This window comes from Bidens hawaiensis, unplaced genomic scaffold (assembly GCF_021521415.1).
Source record: "Bidens hawaiensis isolate Kalapana, Puna unplaced genomic scaffold, B.hawaiensis_p1.1 tig00001382_1, whole genome shotgun sequence".
Taxonomy (NCBI): domain Eukaryota; kingdom Viridiplantae; phylum Streptophyta; class Magnoliopsida; order Asterales; family Asteraceae; genus Bidens; species Bidens hawaiensis.
The window spans coordinates 2994984-3015382 of NW_027491078.1; positions in this window are offsets into that span (position 1 = coordinate 2994984).

Genomic DNA, 20399 nt, shown 5'->3' on the forward strand with positions numbered 1-20399 from the left:
AATGTTTTATATATGGGCCTGTGGTTGTGCAGGTCGACTACATCATCACCAAAGATTACAATTAAGTGTCGAATTATTAGAGCATTCTCATTCAATTCTCCATCTCCATCTCTATAATTATACTAAAAACACTATCTTTTCTTTCTCATTTTCAATTAAATAATACTTTTTTATACTTTTATCATTACCTTTTCTCTCTCATTCTCTCACAACCACTTTCAAAAATATTAAAAAATTATTGAGATGAACAGTGCGCTTCTCCAAATGTAACAATAAACAATAACATTTTCTCTCTCCTCCTCTCACAACCATTTTTAACCATCTCTAAAAAGTGGAGAACCCCCTCTCATAATTTAGGGAATCAATTGAAAATGCTCTTATAACTATGTATGAAATACAATAAGTTTATGTTGAAAAATATGTTTTAAATCGATGCATCATATATAGTATTACCACCATAGATCTAAAGTTGCACTTAACTCATGTTCCACCTTTATTTCAAACACATACTTAATGTTTGAGTTGTTTACAATACTATACGTCTATGTATTTATTTATCATTGATAACATGTCTAGTGTAAACCTAAAAGAGTTAATAGCCATTTTCGTCCCTGTGGTTTGCTACTTTCGCCACTTCAGTCCAAAATTTGTATTTTTGTCAATTTAGTCCTCATAGTTTTAAATATTAGCCAATTACGTCCTATCCGTCTAACGGCATCCAGCTATGCCGTTAGTTTAAGGGTATTTTTGTCTTTCTCCTTTTTATTTTGAGTTATTGGTCATTTTCGTCCCTGTGGTTTGATACTTTTGCCAATTCAGTCCAAAGTTTGAAATTTTGTCAATTTAAGTCAGTTTTTTTCTATAACCCTAGAGAGCATTATCCAAGCCCAAAACAAGTCTGCATTTACTCTGTCGACAGCAGTAATCATACCCCCTCCTCTCGTATTTAGTTTCTAGACGGTTCATAAACTCTCCCCCATGGTGGAATTCAATGGTAAAGTGGTCAAAGCAATTCCGTGAAACCGAATTGTACGAAAAAAACTAAAAATCGTTTCTTTGATGAATGCATAATATTTAGGGTTTAGAGATTAACATATCATAACGAAAATCTGGGTCGTAATCAACTATTATACATTAATCAACAAAACAATTTTTAGTTTTTTGTGTATAATTCGATTTCAGGGAATTACCTTGACCACTTTACCATTGAATTCCACCATGGAGAAGATTTTAGGAAATGTCTAGAAACTAAATATAAGGGGGGGGGGGTATGATTACTGTTGTCAACAGAGTAAATGCATACCAGTATTTGAGGTTGCTCGATGTTTTTGGGCTTGAATTATGCTCTTTAGGGTTATAAACAAAAAAACATAAAAAATAAAAAAAACTGAATTAAACTGAACATTAAATTGACAAATTTTCAAACTTTGGACTGAATTGGCAAAGATATCAAACCACAGGGACTAAAATGACCATTAACTCAAAATTAAAAGGAGAAAGACAAAAATACCCTTAAACTAACGGCATAGCTGGATGCCGTTAGACGGATGGGACGTAATTGGCTAATATTTAAAACTATGAGGACTAAATTGACAAAATTAAAAATTTTGGACTGAAGTGGCGAAAGTAGTAAACTACAGGGACGAAAATGGCCATTAACTCAACCTAAAATTAAAACACCTCAAAAAATAAATAAGGAACGGGGAACCTAAGTGGACGAACTTAGACATTTAAGTTCACTTGTCGGATACTTCTATGCATCAAGGGTCTTCTAGATAACATATTTCTTCGCAACTTACACCATGGTTTAATATGTAACTTCATATTAACCAAATGCTACAAAGTTCCTTTTTTTTCTTTCAAGATAGGGTACTAAACTACTAAGGGCACACAAAGAAGTATCCAAAGAACCCGGTTCACATAATCCAATCAAATAAGGACATCCTTTTCTCACTCTTTGTTTATCATAATACCTAACACTGCATTCTTGAGTTTTTTATTTAAGGGTTCGAAAAATGAAAGATAAGAAAATTTTTCTTTTTTCATTCTTGAGTTTTTTTTTTTTAAGAAAAGAAAGAGAATAGAAAGAAAAGTTGGGCTTTTTTCCTTCAAAACTGTAACACCCCGGCTTTAAGCGGAATACGTCTGGGTGTAACGTACAGATCACTTATAAGCTCGTAACGCTATTAAAGCGACAATAATTATATTCATTTCATTACATCACAAATACACAATACAATAAATTTGAAATTTCCTATGATATGTTTCTAATAACCTAATGGTCCAACTAATCTAGTATTCAATACTGAAACTTTAACTTGCAGCACGTTTAAAATAATATATTTTGTCAACAATAATGTTGGTGAGAATTCATAAGTTTTGCATATATATAATACGAAAAGAGTAAAAATTCACAAGTCAAAATGTATCGTCTCAATCATAAAGCAAAGGAAAAGTAAATACATGATATTCCCGTTCGCTTGACATAAGTCAAATCTACTAAGAAACCCCCGTTCGCAGAGCTACTTGGAGTATAGAATAATGATAATGATACCGCCATTTAAAAATGGACGGCGTAGGTACGTCCCGTCGGACCCTCCCACTATGAGTATGTGTATGATACCTCCATTAACAAATAGACGGCGCAGGTACGTCCCGTCGGACCCTCCCACTATGAGTATGTGTATCCACCAACAAAAAACAGTAAACAACTAGCACATAATCACACAGTTTACAAGCAATATGATACAAAACAACTACATACAAGACACGCATGTGAATTTTAGTTTGACACAAGAAAACCAAGTTTGGACGTGCTACACCCCAAAACGTGTAAAAGTAAAAAGGGGTTATGAAAACTCACTTGTTACTTAGCGGGAAAAGAGAAAATAAGCGAAGATGTCTTAAGCGAGTGAACCGACAAAGTTTGGTTCAATGAGCGACCTTAGATAAGAAAATAACTAGGGTCAAAAATGAGTTTAAGGAAAGATAAGAAAAAAAAAAGATGGCCGACATGTTCGGTTTATAAATTAATGAATAAAAGGTTTGTTAAAAATAAAATTTTATTCTTTTTTTGTAAGTTAAGAGAAAAACAAGTTAGTTACTTAACTTTTAGTCAATCTATTTTAATTTTTGGGAAAATATATGTTATAATATTTATTAGTTAATTTTAATGAGTTCGGTTTGTTGTTGAACCGATTATTATTTAAGCAGACAAGTTAATCGAGTGGTTCATTTTTGGTAAAACATGAACTCGATTTTGAGTCGGGTTTATGTCTAACATATTTGAAATGATAAGATGAAGTGGACATGTTGAAAATGTTTGGTTTGCTTTTATTAGTTTGCAAAGGTTAGTTTTTTTTTAACATAAAACTTGTTTTTAACCGAACATTAAACGAGCCGACAAGCGATAGTGAAACACAACCATGACTGTCGACATAAGGTGACAACATGATGTGTTTTACATAAAATAATAAATTACCCGAGGATGGAATAACAAAGTAAAAGAAGAACTTGAACGGTTTGACTTTCTTGGTCAAACTTGGACTTTAACACCAAAAGTGAGCTAGAGCATGAGTGAGAGTTAATTGGGTTGTGGTGAAGGATTTGCAAAGGCAGGACATGAATTTATAGTGCAAGAGTCGTTAATAACAATGTTTGACCATATTAATTAGTCAAGCTAGTCTTAAGCAAAAGTTAATGATGAAATTAAATGGTTTGACCAAGAATTGATGAAGGTAAAGATGTTATACATTATATAGTTTAGGTGAATTAAAAATCTTCTAAACCAAGTCAAAAGACAAGTCTTATGGGTAAAAGTCATGAAATTGGTCAAAATAAATAAATATAGTTGAATATTCAAAATTTGCAATTAATCATAATTAATGAAAAAATAATAGTTGAAATGTAATCAAAACATAAACGAATTGAATTGATATTAACTTAAATTTAATGCTTGAGATAATAATATTAATAAAACATCATGAAAATCATAAACAACATAATGATCATATTCAATATATTTACCATCTTTAATAATAACTGAAGGTTCGAATTATATCAAACATTTTAAATGGGTCGGGTTTTTGGGTTTGAAAATTCACGAATGCTACAAAAACTTTCCAGCCAAATATAGCCTGATTGTGAAGGAAAAGTTTATAGCCATGTACAATATTACTAATTTATTCTATCTTTTCATTTCTATCTAACTCAAGAATAAGAACATAATTGTAAAATTATAAATTTTTTTCCTATCTTTTCCTTTCTATTTAACTCAAGAATGTAATTAACACTTTCTTTTATTTAAACTCGAGAATGTCTTTTAAGTATATAATTTCTTTTTCTTTCATTCCCTGTCCAATCTTATTATTTCTTTTTCTTATATTTTAAACCTGAGAATACAGTATAAAAATTTGTCAAATTGGTAAGAGTGATATTTCTTTTATTTACATCAAACTACCCGAATGTATTTCATCCGATCATACATTCACATAGTGTTCCATCATAGATGTAAAAGTGCAATCGTTTACAACCTTAAAAAGATAAAGGCTAAAGATGGGAAACAAGATATATGAAACAACAGAAGGCAAAAAATGCCTGGAGGGTATATATGTAAATTGAAGAGAACAAGTCCAAAGTGGATTTAAAATTTGGAAAACATGTGGAAAGTGCAAGCAGGATGTGCCAATTACAAGGTGGCATGTGACATATTGGTGGTGTCACAAGTCCGACCAGAATACTAGACAAACCCCATCACATTCGGAGCTGACCCCACTCCCACTTGACCTTGACTTTATAACGTTCATTTTTCTTCTCTCAGATAAGGCTGAGGGGTGTGGAGCGCGACAGGGGGCGCGTGAGCGCATCCGCTCGCGCCCCGGGGCGCGAGCACCACACCACCGAGGCGCGAGAGGGGCGCGAGAGGGGCGCGAGCGCGGAAAAAGAGGCAAGCGCAAGAGGGGTAGCGGCTGGGAATACGCGTGAAGGAGTCTTGGGTTGCGTAAATAGAGCCGTTGGGCTCTTTGTTTATTAAAAAAAAAAAAAAAATTTCTCTATAAAACCAATATCACATACCACCCAAAACCAATATCACATACCAATATCACATACCATCAACCCATTTTAACCATATCAAACACAACTTCAATCTCCAAACTCATATATAATATCCCAAACTCCTTTATAAAACCCAAAATTTTTTTCCTATATATAACCCATTTCATATAAAAATCCAAAAACAACCCATCGTCCCAATTTTTTTTTTAAAAATAATGTCGTCGTACTCGTCTGATTCCGACTCCTCCGAAGAGGATGATTTGCTTCTTCATGTAGTGGGAGTTTTGACCGCAACCGTGGTCAATCTCTTGCAAAATCAAGCCCATCAACCCCGACTCTCGAGGGTTAGAGCACCACCTCGTGATCGTGATCGATCGGGTGCTAACGATACTTTGATGAGACATTATTTTAGCCCTCAACCGGTATACGCGGAGTCGGATTTTCGAACTCGTTTTCGAATGAGCAGGCAATTGTTCACGCGTATAGCGAGTGATTTAGAGGCACGGTGTCCCTTTTTTCAACAAAGGGAGGATGCTTGGGGTCTTCCCGGTTTTACCCCTCTTCAAAAATGCACGGCTGATATCCGTCAATTAGCGTACGGCATCTCGTCGGACGCTTTGGATGAGTATTTACAGATGTCGAAAAGGGTTGCACGTGAATCCCTTCATTTTTTCTGCCAAGGTAAAAAACATTAATTTTACTTTTTATTAAATATTTATTACATTTTGTAATATATATTGTACGTAGGAGTCATATCGACTTACGCTCGGAGATATCTGCGTAAACCTACAACGTATGACATCCAACGCATATATGAGGTGCACGCAGAAAAACATGGTTTTCCTGGGATGCTAGGTAGCATCGATTGTACGCATGTTGGATGGGCTATGTGTCCAACGGCCTGGCGAGGTCAGTTCCACCGTGGTGATCATGAAGGGCCGACCCTCATACTTGAGGCGGCGGTGTCACAGGATCTTTGGTTTTGGCATGCTTTTTTTGGTGTTGCTGGGTCAAATAACGACCTTAATGTTATCGATCAGTCACATTTGATCAACGACCTTATCGACGGGGTTGAACCACCTCAATCTTTTGTTGCAAATGGAGAACTCTTCAAGTACGGGTACTATCTGGTCGATGGTATTTACAACGAATGGGCTGTGTTAGTTCAAGCTTTTACAGATCCAATCGCCGACAAACGGAAGTATTTTACGAAGAAGCAAGAGTCTGCTAGAAAAGATATTGAAAGAGCTTTTGGAGCTATAAAAAAACAATATTATGTTCTGGCGAACCCGATACGTTATTGGACTCGGGAGAGGATAGTGGACGTCGTCTACACGTGTCTTATCCTACACAACATGACGTTAGAAGACGAGGGCAAAGCTATATGCCAAAACTACCAAGGTGACATTCCGCCACAACCGTCCACAATCAGTGATCAACAAAAACTTCATAACATAGCAAATATCAAGAGCCGTGAGATACACGGGGAGCTTCGACATGAGTTGGTTGAACATTTGTGGGCGAGGCGACCAGATGATCTTGTATTAGATTAGTTTTATTATTAAATATTATTGTTTGTTTAATTTTTAGTATGTTTTTTTTTATTATGAATTTTCAAAAAAATGTGTGTTTTTTTAAATAATTTCTTGTTTTTTTAATAATACGTTTTTTAATACATTTATAAAAAAATAAAAAAATAAACCGCTCGCGCCCCCTCTCGCGCCCCTCCACACCAGGGCCAGGGGCGCGAGCACCACAACCAACACCCATCTTATCAAGTTTCTCTCTCTGCCACACGTCACAATATTATTGGCTGGAGCCCCCACTCGCGCCCCCTCTCGCGCCCCCCACACCCCTCAGCCTAATATACAACTTTAGAGCTAGCCATAATTATATCACCAAGAAAAATCAACATTCACCATAAGTTAACCAATAAAAATCATAAAACTATTAAAAGATAATCAAAACCCAAAATAAGACATAGAGTTAGCAGGATATTCGTGAGTTCAGGTTTTGATGTTTCGAATTTCTTGATTTGATTTCCTCGGTTTTTTTATTATTTTATCGGTTAACTTGAAAATCTAATAGAACCAGAAACCGAATTTGAATTCGAATTCGATTCGTATTCATTTCGAAAGGGACTTTTACCATATGGTATTTCGACGGTTTAGATTTTGGGTTTCTCGGATCAGTTTCCTTGGGTTTGTAATAATAGGCTAAGTGTTGGGTTGTACAATTACAAAATTTCATGGCTGATATACATGAATTCGGTTATCTCGATTAACCAAATTGAGTTTTTGAAACCGAATAACTAATTTGGTTTGAATGAAACCGAAATATATATTTCGGTTTGTTTTTCAGTTTAAAATTTCATCTAGTCAGGTTTGTCGGGTGGTTAGATTCAAATAGAATAACTTAGCAATCTTTTATAATGTCGTTAAACCTATGTTGGTTGTGTAGGAACAAAATACGAGTCCAAAGGCAAGTTAAAGATAAAAAAGGGTTTAGCTAACTGAGAAATTAACTCTTTCGTGAACCAGTAAGCGTAAACCGTGTGAAATAACAAGAAGTGTTTTGAATAATAAAACACGGTGATAATTCGAATCAAGTTTAAAATGGACTATATATAGAGTATAGTCTATGAAATAATCAACTCTATGATTTTATACCATTTTTAAATCAAACATTTTTTGTAACTTTTATGTATTAATTGACAGAAAAAGCAAACTTAGTACAATAAATACAAAATGCTTGGCATTTGCACTTATCAAAGTGGTCCGGTGAAATGTGCTCTTGAAAAGTGGCTGCATTCATGTGTGGGTCAAATATTCTACTTGATAAAGACATTGAACTGATCTTGAAATGCTTTAAAACATTTGTAACATCAATTTATTTCTATTTACTAGTTTCTCTCTTTTTTAGTCATTTCACTTTCAATAACTTTCTTTTTTAGATAACACTTTATAAGAAAAGTAGTGCCTTTTATTTCATAGTAAAATGTAATGCCAGGATTTTGGTCATTCTAATTTGAGGATTTGAAATTATTGAAATTAATGTGTAAACTTATAACTATGAAACTTGTAAGGGTTGAGTGTAAATTGAGTAAAACTTGAGGCGTATAAAAGATGTAAATAATTACATAAACTATATCTCTTGCCTAAGTTTTCTGTGTTAGGATTGAATTTTGAGCTTTAAATGAATCCTTGGAATTTGTCAAAAAATTTATGCAAAAGTCGAAACCAACAACATGGTGATTGTGAATCTAAAGTTTGGTTATTGATTGCTAGAGTTAGATGTAAGTAGGTATGAGGTATCGGTTATTTGTTATTAGGGTTTAGGTTGTGTCTATCAATGAATTCGTAATTAAGCTGTAATTTAAGTTATGTTAATAATACAGAAAGTGTTTTCTTATGACTAGGTGTGAAAGAGTAGTATCGAAGTTCATCAAATTTGACCAAAGAATGGGATAAGAATAATTATGAGTTGGTTTGGACTAAAAATTTTTGTTTAGTCGGCAAACTAAAAAGCACAACCATAACTATGATAGATTTTCTTTGAAAGTAGGATCATACTTAGCATTTTTCATCTCTAAAATGAAAAATCTAGGTATGAATTTTTTTAAAAACCCTTACACATGTTAACACATTTATTTAGTGGGTTGTGTTTGGTTAATCGTTAATTAAAGACCTGTTTAAAGCTGGTGTTAGACCGTTAGCCAACCCAATAACCTGTCATTTTTTATGTCATGTCTGGATCATGTTAGGTATTTTCCATCCAAACCATACCTCTTTTGCCACATAGGAATCAACCACACCTAATCTTCTTCATAGTTCATAACAAGACTCGAATCTTCGACCTCTAGGGTGAAGGAGCACCCTTTACATAATCAAAGGTTGCTAATATTTGACTTTGTGTTTAAGCTTAATATGCCAATCTTGATACAAAAACGTATTAACTTTAGTTGGATATGTTAGACATTGTACTATACAATCAATACACATGCTGCTAAGTTTTTTTTATGTGGTAAATTATTCCAACGCCCTTGTATTTTTCTCAATATGTTGTTAGGCCCCTAGACTTATTGATTGGTTCTTTAAGTTGCTCAATACCGAGATGCCTGTATTTTATTTAAAATACCAAAGAATCAAAACCTTTTAAAAGAATATGCTATTTAAAATGATGTGTACACATTCAAAAGAAGCTTTATAGTTAAAAATAAACCATGGAGTATATTGCATTGTGTTTGTGGAGTATGCTTTTAGGTGCTCTATATGGTGAAAGAGCACCACTAGTGGACTTATACAAAATATATTAAAAAAAATGATTTCAAGTGGGCATACTTATTGAAGTTCATTTGGATTATGAAATAATCTTTGAATAATTAATACATATAGTCTTATAAAATAATCTCATAATAGCTTTTTTAAATTATTGCAAGTATAAAATAGAGACATGCTAAATAAACTTTAGATGAGACCCGAACACAAGTATTATAAATTAATAGTTACTAAAATAAATTGATAACACACTAGTATACTACAGTGATGTTTGTTTTTTTTAAGTCTTCACAAGCTCTTTTGTCTGCACTACGCAAACCACGCGCAGGCATTGTCATCTGCATAATGTTTATTTTCTCAAAGACGTTTCATTAAAAAACATATGCGCAAACTCTTTTTTGATGCAGAATTGACTCATCCACTTCTAAGATCTTCTAAGGTCTGCAGAGGGCTAAAACACCACTCCTTACCAACACTCACAGTCCACCCCCACCACCCACCCATCGTCCGCCACCTGCCACCACCACCATCTACCGCCATCGTCCATCACCACCAATGTCCACTACCCACCACCACCACCACCATCATCCACCACCACTCACTACCACAGTTTGTACACCACTATCAGTTTATTTTAGCAATTTAGATACGTTAAAAAACAAACAGTCTTTTTTTTGCAGATTGCAGAGGTTTTGTCTGTCTCTTCTTCTACATATGTCTGTAGATGTGGTTCGCAAACTTCAGACATTTTAAATCTGAAAAAAACAAACAGCACCACCTCTGAAAGAAGTAATACACATGGAGATTTTAAGAATACTTCTGTTTATTTTATTTTCCCTTCTCTTGTATGTTGAAAAACTTGTTTGTAAGTTGTCCTTTTACATAAAGTTTGGCTTTTAGGAAAAAGAAAAAGAAGTAAACAAAAAAGACAACTTTCTACAGAATAGAAAAGGAAAACCTTGATGACCTAAAACTTCAACTTCGTTTCAAATTTAAAACCTAGTTTTTGTCGTGTTATCCTACCTGTATAACATAACAAATGAGTTATTGACTTATTTCATTATCAGAGAAAGGATAGCTTCTAGAAACATATACGTGTGAAGTTTGATCTTATTATTATTATTTTTTTTCAAATCCTACGAACCTTGCCATTCAGGAATAATAAAACAAAATCCTACGAACCTTAACTAAACATGGATTTGGATTTTGGCATTAAGGGAGAAAAAAATCGAATCCGTCAATCACACGCATATACATTCAGTGACGGATTCAGAATTTTTTTTCATTTATAACTGCAACCAATTAGCTATTTTTGTTTGGCAGTTTATTAGTCGGTGGCGCGGTAAGCTAATATAAATGTGGGTTTGATAGTGTAAGCTATGTGGAGAAACCGAAGAAATTCCGCCCACCTCCTCGTCTCATGCCACTTTGCTACTTTGGTTTGGCAGTTTATTAATGGCCGGTACAAAATACCACATATCTTTGCCTTTTCGGTCCAAGACCACTCGATTCATACAACTACAAACCTCAAGTATCGAGAGAGAAAAGTGTTGCATGGTATCATTTTTACAATATGCTGGTGTATATGAAAAACAACAAACGAAGTTATGTTTGATAATAAGTCAGCAACTAAATAAGACTTTGATACGTGCCTAACTCTACCTTGCCGCCATGCATTGCCGACGTTGTGAACGTGGGATATTTAGCTTATCTCATCCATTATCTTAACTTTTTTACTTGGTCTAGTTAGTTAATAGTTAGTGGGGGTCTAGTTAGTTCAGTAGTTACTGGGTTAGTGGTTGATGTTAGATTGTAAGACTATTTAAACCCTTTATGTTTTGTTTTATGATTATGAATGAAAATATGAAAATGGTCTAACTTCTCTCTACATGTTCTTCTGGTCTCCTTAACCTCGCTTCTAGTTATCTAATCCGATTGGTACGTATCAGACTTTCAAAGACGTGCGATCTTTTAAAAGCTTGTCTTAATTAGATTGGATAAATATTTTGTTATACTTTTAGGTTCTTTTTTTTTTGGTGATCATTGGGGTATCTTTTGATAAATGCCGATCTTTTAAAAGCTTGCCATAGTTAGATTGGATAAAGATTTCGTTTAGGGGTGCAAACGAGCCGAGCTGCTCGCGAGCTACTCGAGATCGGCTCGTTAAAAATCTCAATCGAGTCCTAGCCCGAGCTCAAGCCTAAAAATAAGCTCGTTTAACAAACGAGCCCGAGCCCGAGCCCGAGCTTCACTTACGAGCTCGAGCCGGCTCGCGAGCCCAAACTAGCATGTCATTTATATAAGTTTTTTAAATTATATATTTAATAATTATCAATTAATATATACAATGTTATGAAAAAATAAATAAAAATAACTAAATAACATATTTTATTCTATACATAATAATAGAAAAAATAATTATAATTATATATAAAATAATTAATAAATAATAAACGAGCCAACCAATCCAACCAATTCAATCCATACTCAACCTCATTAAACAAGAAATCAATAAAAAGAGGGGGCTTACATATTGGTTTTATATATTTAATTATTTATTATCAAGCGTGTAACATCCTGAAATTTCTAAAGTAATATTTATTATATTATTTTGTTGGGTGAAATAAACGAGTTAGTGGAACGATAATAATAATAGCAAAATATGAAAACTTAGTAGGATAATTAGATGATATTAGATATGGACCAAAAGGAAATATGGGCATTCGGTCCATGGGCTTAAGGGAGTATAAATACCCCCTTAAACCCCAATCCTTTCCATTCCATCCATTTATCCATCCTAATCTCTACACACTCCAAAACACACACAACCCGAACCAAGATCCAAAGGCGAGGACCCGAGCTCGTTGGTGCTAGATCGTCGTGACGAACCAAAGCAACAAGACCAGCTCGTGTTCGTAGTTCGACTCATTTACGGTACGTTTATATCGAGAACTTGTTCGTTTAGGTTTGGATTAGTATAGAAATGATAGATCTGTGTTTGTATGGTAAAAACGAATCCTACAAAGCTAAACTTACTGAAAATGGATAAAATTTGATGGGTTAATCGATTGATAAAAGAACCCGTAACCTATATGCCTAAATCGCACCCCTTAAACATCGATGTTAGGCCGATTTGATGGTTGGGGTTTGTAGGCGCTGGTCAGACGATTCCGTGGATACCTAAATCGAGTTATTTGGTTAAGAAACGAAGATGATTAAGGACGAACAGTAGCTGCAGCCGACAACTTCGCCTGCAAGCTAAGTTCGCCTGATGAACTTCGCCTGCAAAGCTAAGTTTGCCTGATGACAACTTCGCCTAAAAGCTAAGTTCGCCTGATGACAACTTCGCCTAAAAGATAAGTTCGCCTGATGACAACTTCGCCTAAAAGCTAAGTTCGCCTGATGACAACTTCGCCTAAAGCTAAGTTCGCCTAAGGTTTAACTTCGCCTAAAGCTAAGTTCGCCTAAGGTTTAACTTCGCCTAAAAGTCAAGTTCGATTGGAAAATAAATTAAAAACCTAATGGAAAATGTGTTAAGACAGTTAATGTAAATAAAATTTTTCCAAGCTGACCTGGCAGCTCGACCCCAGCCAGGGGCTCTGCCCCTTGGACCCTGCTAGGGGATGCCGCCCCTAGACCCCGCTGCCAGGGGCGCTGCCCCCGGACCCCCGTTCGTTGTGGGTTGTATAAAGATAGAAATACAATATGAGTAGTAGTAGTTAATTAATACATGTAAATATTATACAGTTAGCCGTGCACAGCTCAAGAAGGGAATAAACATGAGTAGTAGTAGTTAATTGATACATGTAAATATTATACAGTTAGCCGTGCACAGCTCAAGAAGGGAATAACGATTAACGGAGAGCGTAACAGGATTCAGGTGAGTTTCTAGCCCCATTCCTTGTTATGTTTTCGGGGCTGTGTGCATACTCGATGTGTTGTTAATACATTTATCCTAAGTGATAAGTGTATGCCATATGTGATATATGTGATGGATATGAATGATTGCTTGTCGGTACGCGAACGATCTTCGGATATTGCGCGTACTGTCAGGTTAAAAATAAAGGTACGAATATTATATATCGAAGATGTATGAACATTACAAATGAATACTTGTCGGGGCGTGAACGATCTTCGGATATTGCACGTATCGACAAGAGGTTTGGTTGTTAAATGAATGATGTAAAGAACGCCTAGAGTGTTCTTATGCTATAATGTAATTATTGTATATGTGAGGTATGTGTATACAGGTACACGAATGGTATGTGAGTTCCACGTTCGACATAGTAAGTTAGGATGGCAAATCCCTCTAGCTTTTGTCGCACATAGACTAGGCTGGTGATGGCGTAGTTAAGGATTGCGGGCCTTATGCGTAAAGTAGATGATAGATGTAAACGTAGATAGGGACGGTGGGCCTTATACGTGTTACAGATAATAGACGACAACGTAGTTAAGGACTGCAGACCTTATACGTATTATAGATAGGCATCAGCATAGGAAAGGACTGTGGACCTTATACGTGCTGTATTTGTATTGTGGTAGCATAGGGGAGGACTGCGGACCTCGTACGTGCTATGGTTTAGGTTGCAACATAGGGAATGACTGTGGACCTTGTATGTGACATCTGCCCAATCCGACCCGACCCAGGTACCCGTTTTCGAAGCCGATTCTTTTTATGATTTAAAATTTAATTATTACTCTTTGTAAATTTAACATAAAATAAATTATATATATATATATATTTTTATATTACTTTATAATAATAATAATTTCTTCTCGCCCTTTTTCTCTCTTGTCGCCGTCCCGCCCCTCTGCTTAACCCTTGCGCCTTGAACCCCTTTTTCTCTTAACTCTTTGCTTGTCCTTTGGTTCTTCCCGCCTAAGGATGTCTGCGCAGCTCCACGCGCCAGACTCCTTACAAGGAAGCCTGCGTGAAGACCAGCTGTTCCTGCAATACGCGAGGCGAACTGTTCCCGCAGCGCGCTAAGAATGGTAGTTCTTCCCGCGACGCGCTAAGGATTGTAGTTCTTCCCGCGGCGCGCTAAGGATTATACTTCTCCCGCGGCGCGCTAAGGATGGTAGTTCTTCCCGCGACGCGCTAAGGATTATAGTTCTCCCGCGGCGGCTAAGAATGGTAGTTCTTCCCGCGACGCGCTAAGGATTGTAGTTCTTCCCGCGGCGCGCTAAGGATTGTTCTCTGTCTGCCTTCGCCCTCGCGCGCGCTCGAGTCTTCTCGCGCTAGACCTTAAGTCTTTTCTTCAGTTTAGGTCAGTCTGTATGCTTTTGAAAATATCTTATCTTTGGTTTGAGCACTGTAGGTCAGTTCCGACATCTGTCCGAAAAGCCACTTTCGGCGCAGCATGCGCACCAATCCTATTGGTTGACAGAAAAAGTGACTGACATAATCTTTTGAAATCTTCTTTTGCATGTCTTGAACAGTGCTTTATCTGACACCTCCCATGCTTTACCTGTAACCTGTCAGCTTTTCCCCATCCCCTGCAGCTGCCGGCATATCTTTTGATATCTTTTGCTTTTGTTTTCTTATGCTTTTTACTATCTTTTGCTGGATTTGATAAGATCTTTTCCCCTTTTTAAGGGATTGTGTTCCCTTGGGTTTTCCTATAAATTAAGCAAATTTCTTGTCTATTATCACTACACACACTACACTTAATCTCTCTCCCTTTTGCTCTCTGCCGTAATTCCTCAGCAGCGCCTCCAACTCTTCTCCTTGCCTCCGTCTTCTCTTTTATTCTGCCCAGATCTCGGTAATTATAAATATATATATTTAGTTTTAATTTGTTTAACTAACAGTAATCGATACTTACTGCATATATTCAAGTCATAAAAACCAATCGTTAAACCAATAAACTCTTATTTATAGGTTAACTTGTGCTTGTTTAAAAGTTGGTTCTTGCATTATCTTTCAACGCACCGTTTACAAGTGAGTAATCTCGTACTTAATCCCCTTTTATTTTTAACGTTTTGGGATGTTCATGTGTTCGTACAACTTGAGTCTTAAACTTGTTTATGAAATTTATGTGCGCAAAACCCCATGTGTTATGGACGTTTACTTGGCTGTTTATTTGTATGTGTGAATCATTAACCGCTTTGTTCGGCCTATTCCGAAGTTTTCATGGATCCATTAGATGAACACGGGAGACCTATCGTTTACGGTTTTCTTGTTTTGTTTACACATGCACGTATGATTTATTCGTTTTTGTGCTCGATTGGGAGCACAGATTGAACTATGAGCTATGATCTATTTAGGCTTGATCACAATCTGATTACACCCTATGTTAAACCCCAGTTAAGCACATGTTGCGCGCAGTGTTTGTTATTATCTATTTATATCTATTAAACTTGATTTCTCACCGACACGCAAGTGTTGACGTTTTATTTTAACACATGTTCAGGTTTGCTATAGCTGCTTTTGGGAATCTCAAGGACACGTAGGATGTTTTCTTTTTGTTTGGACCTAGATTAAAATGTAACAAGACAAATTATGTTATTTGAATATTTTAAGTTATGATATGATTTATGTTACTTTACGATTTGTGTCATGCGCGTGCGCAATGAAAATGTATTTATTAAATATTGACACCCAAATAGTGTCACGAGTAATGAAACAATACGTGGCGCCCCGATGTATAATCCGCCATCGGTCGGGGTGTTACATTGTACGTGTTGTGGATGTAGGATGGCATAGGAAAGGACTGTGGACCTTATACGTGCTGTATTTGTATTGTGGTAGCATAGGGGAGGACTGCGGACCTCGTACGTGCTATGGCTTATGTTGCAACATAGGGAAGGACTGTGGACCTTGTACGTGTTGTGGATGTAGGATGGTATAGGGAAGGACTGCGGACCTTGCACGTACCATAAATGGTGAACATAGGTAAGGACTGCGGACCTTTTACGTGTTCACGACCTTGAGTACAGGTATAGACGGCGGACTATGAACGTACTCTCGGTAGACTGAGGTTAGTGATTGTAGATATGTATGTATGTATGGTAGTAAGTATGTATGTGGAACAGAAGGGTAACTAGTTAGGTATGGATATGTATCTTCGGATATGTATGTATGTGTATGTATTGTATGGCGTCCGATTAACTAGAACTCACTCAGCGTAGCTGACTTTTAGTATGCACGCAGGTGAGTAGAATGAGACAACTAGCTTGAGCGGGCACATGGTGGGCGAATAGGAGACTGGCATTTGAAGACTCAAGATGTTTTAATGTAATTGACGTTTATTTTGAAAGACAGGAATGTTTAATTAAGGCAAGTTTTGGATTGTTGTAACGTTTCATGAAAGTTTTGATATTCCGCGAAAGTTTTGATGAACTCTGATTTGTAAGAACTGTGTTTATGAGTAAATCTGACGCTAAAGTAATGCTACCGGATTCGGGGCCTTACAAAGCGTGCTCACTTGGATTACTAGATACTCTAACAAAGTACCTTAATATAAATAAATACAAAAAACGACAATCATTGTAAGTCTCCCATTAAGAAATTTTGATAATGATAAAATAAATAAAGAATAAAGTCGATTTATTTTTTAGTAAATTAATCTTGGCAAAATAATTATTAATTACAAAAAGGTACCCGCATGTGGAATGCTTATGCCCTCCACACATTTCTTCAATAAACTATAGACCGCCATATACTAATTTACATCACAAAGTCACAAACAAACCAAAGGTGAATTTGGTCATATGATAAAGCATATATCTAATCTTCTTCATAATATAATTAATTATACATTATATAACTAAATAAAGTAAACGCCCAGCCCACATATCAAAATAAATAAATCAATAGTGCTACACATTAGCATAATAGCATTCACACGTACACATATACAATATATAATTATAATCACATGCATTTGTAAATTTATAAAAAAAATATTAGATCACCAATGACGGATCTAAGAATTTTATCAAAGAATGTTGATCCCTAATATTGATGATCTAATACTTTTCTTGGTTTAATAAATAAAAAAACTAAAGAAAAACCGTTAAAACTAAACAAGAGACAAAGGACATTGCATTATGGTGTGAAGTCTCTTCATATGAATCATATACATTAAAAATTAAAGTATATGAGTGGTTCTAGAAACACTAAACAGGAGACAGAGTTTTAAACGCTTATTTATTAATCGAAGTTTCATTAAGAAAAAAATGGACGGAAAAAAAAAACAAGGCTTGATGGAATCATGGAAATCTGATTTAGGTTGTGTGGCCGTGTGGGCTCAGGCTATTAGATTATTTTTTTATTTTGCTATTGGGCCTACGTGGGCCTGAGCCTCCATGCTCAAATTTAAACAGGTTTAAAAATTATGGTTATTTTTTTTAACGACCAAGAAAAACTATTAATTTGTTTAGTTTAGTTTAGTCTGGTAAAGTAGTGATGATGATGATGATGATGATGATGATGATGATGATGAATAAAAGAAAAAGAAAACATAAGCAATTCTACTCTTTGTTTGAGCATCTTCATAGTGAATTTAGAGCATTCACAATGGAGTCACCATCCTCTTCCACATACCCAAATTATAAGGAAAACATATGATTTTTTGAACTTTCAATCTTACGTTAGAGTCTCTGTTAGAGTCTCTATCTCCATAGCCCATATCACACATTATATGGGAAACTAAAGTAAATCTACATATTTGAGTGTTCATTATTTATCATATATCTTGTAATTTAATGTAATTGTGAGCTGGCAAATGCATTATTTAAATGATTATGAATATATATGGAGAATTGTATATGGAAGATTTATAAAAAATGAACAGATTTTATAGATATATATGTATTTTAGTTAAATTATATGAATGTGGATGAGAATTTCATTATGAATACTCTTATAAAGTGTAAAATGGCAATTGAATGCATATTAAGATCGGTTGAAATATACCCATGCCATAGGGGCTACAACAATCAAGAGCCTAATCAACTACCTATGAAATATAAAATGTTGAGTATTCCCAGGTGTAGAATATATGAGTTCAATTGTTCAATTTCTATAAAGTGTAATATTTAGTTGTTAAAAATAACAATGACTTTATGTTTATAAATACATACATACATACATACGATGGTGGATCAAATAGAAAGTCCTTTTTTTATGAGAATTGTGAGAATCAATTAGAAGAAGACAATTAGAAAAATAATAATTAAATAAGAAAGGGCATGGTCATGTGATAAAATCTTATTTCTTCAATTCCTATAATAAGTGACCAGTTACAAAAATCCAGGATTGTTTTATTCACTTCTACAATCAATCAGTTACAATAATTTAGGTAATTCCACCATTTATTCATTCACTAGACGATCATTCAAGATTTATTATCAATCGCATTTCGTTCAAAATTCATTGTTTTCACTATTGGAATGGACAATCCAGTTTACCCAGGTATCAATCTAATTAAGTTTATTAATTTTTGTTATTTTGGTTGTTTGTCGATCATTATGGTTAGTGATTCCATAAGGTTTAGGGTTTTAATTTTCTTTCATACATCATATCATAGAGACGTTCAAGAAAACAACTATAGGCATGCTCATGAGTTTGAAAACATCCAAGGTATGGACAAATAGTTAAGCTTCAGTAGGTATTTATTTTTACATTTTCGATTCCAAATGTTTTTTTTGGTGTGTTGGTTGAGTCAATACGTGTTGTTTTTCCAGAATTTTTGTTTAGATATACATATTTGATTCCAAATGCTTGTTGGTGGTGTTGGCTGAGCCAATATGCATTGGTATTCCTGTTCGTTTGTATGTTTATAGTTATATTAGACATGTGGTTTCCCCCCTTAAAAGCAACATTGCTATTCTATACTACATGTTTTGTTTATCTTTGTTGATTGATTAGTTATTCTAGATGTGTTGTTTTTTTATGTACATTCCTGGTTAGATGTGTATATTAGACGTACTGCTCAAAGTCTCAATGTGCATATTAGATGTGTGTTGGTTTAAATATTGTGGTTATTTAATTATATATAGTTATATATTTGGGTGATGTTTTCTCAAGTTTTCAATTTAATTTAATTTGTTTTACACATACACACTTATTTATCCCATATATTTTATGTTTGTGTTGATATGTTACATGATGTGCTTTTGGAGAGAAGGTTAACGAAAACTATGGTGCTGGTACAGTTCGAACATCGCTGAGGTCTTTTAGGAATTATTATATTTCAGACGTTTCACTTTCTAAAAGGCCACCATTAGGCATGATATTTCAAACCTTTGATCAAGCTCTTACATTCTACCTTAACTATGCCAAACTTGGTGGATTCACAGTTAGAAAGACTATACAAGTATCCAAATGTGGTTTGGTAATCTTAAAATATTTTGTTTGTTTGAAAGGTCATAAAACTTTTATAAAAGTTGATACATTGAACAATTTAGAGGCTTCATATCCTCCAAACAATGTCGTAATACGCCATCAATTCGAACGAGATGTCATGCATATTTGAAGCTACAGCCTACAGGCTTTTGATAACAACTCATACAATGTTTATGCCCTTTTTGAAGAAAATAATTGTCCGCTTGTCGAGGCTTCAAATGACCATTCTCTGAGTGTTGCGAGACATATTACATTACATTGTAGATTTGTTATTTGGTAACCGGTTTGTTGTAGATTACATGTGTAATTTTGTTTTGAAACGTCGATTTTTGACGTTGATTTGTTCGTAACATTGTAGAATTTTTATCTTTATTTGTTCATATATGATTATTTTATGAAACGTACCACTTGTTGTTCATCGGCTTGTTACTCTTTCATCTAATTGGCTTGAAGATTAGTGTCTTTACAGTTGTTAATTTATTTCAAGTGCGGTTACATATCCTAATGTGAATAACACAAGCACCCTTTTGTTAAATACACATCCGCATTTTCAAAAAACTGATACAGGATTAACATTAAATATAACTTAAAGAATCAATAACATGTTGTTTCTAAACTTCTACTAAGATATCCTAGTATGTATTACGAAATGCTCTTTTGTTAAAACGCGTTTGGATGTGGTAGAACATATGTATTGTGTAGAAACACGCTTCTTA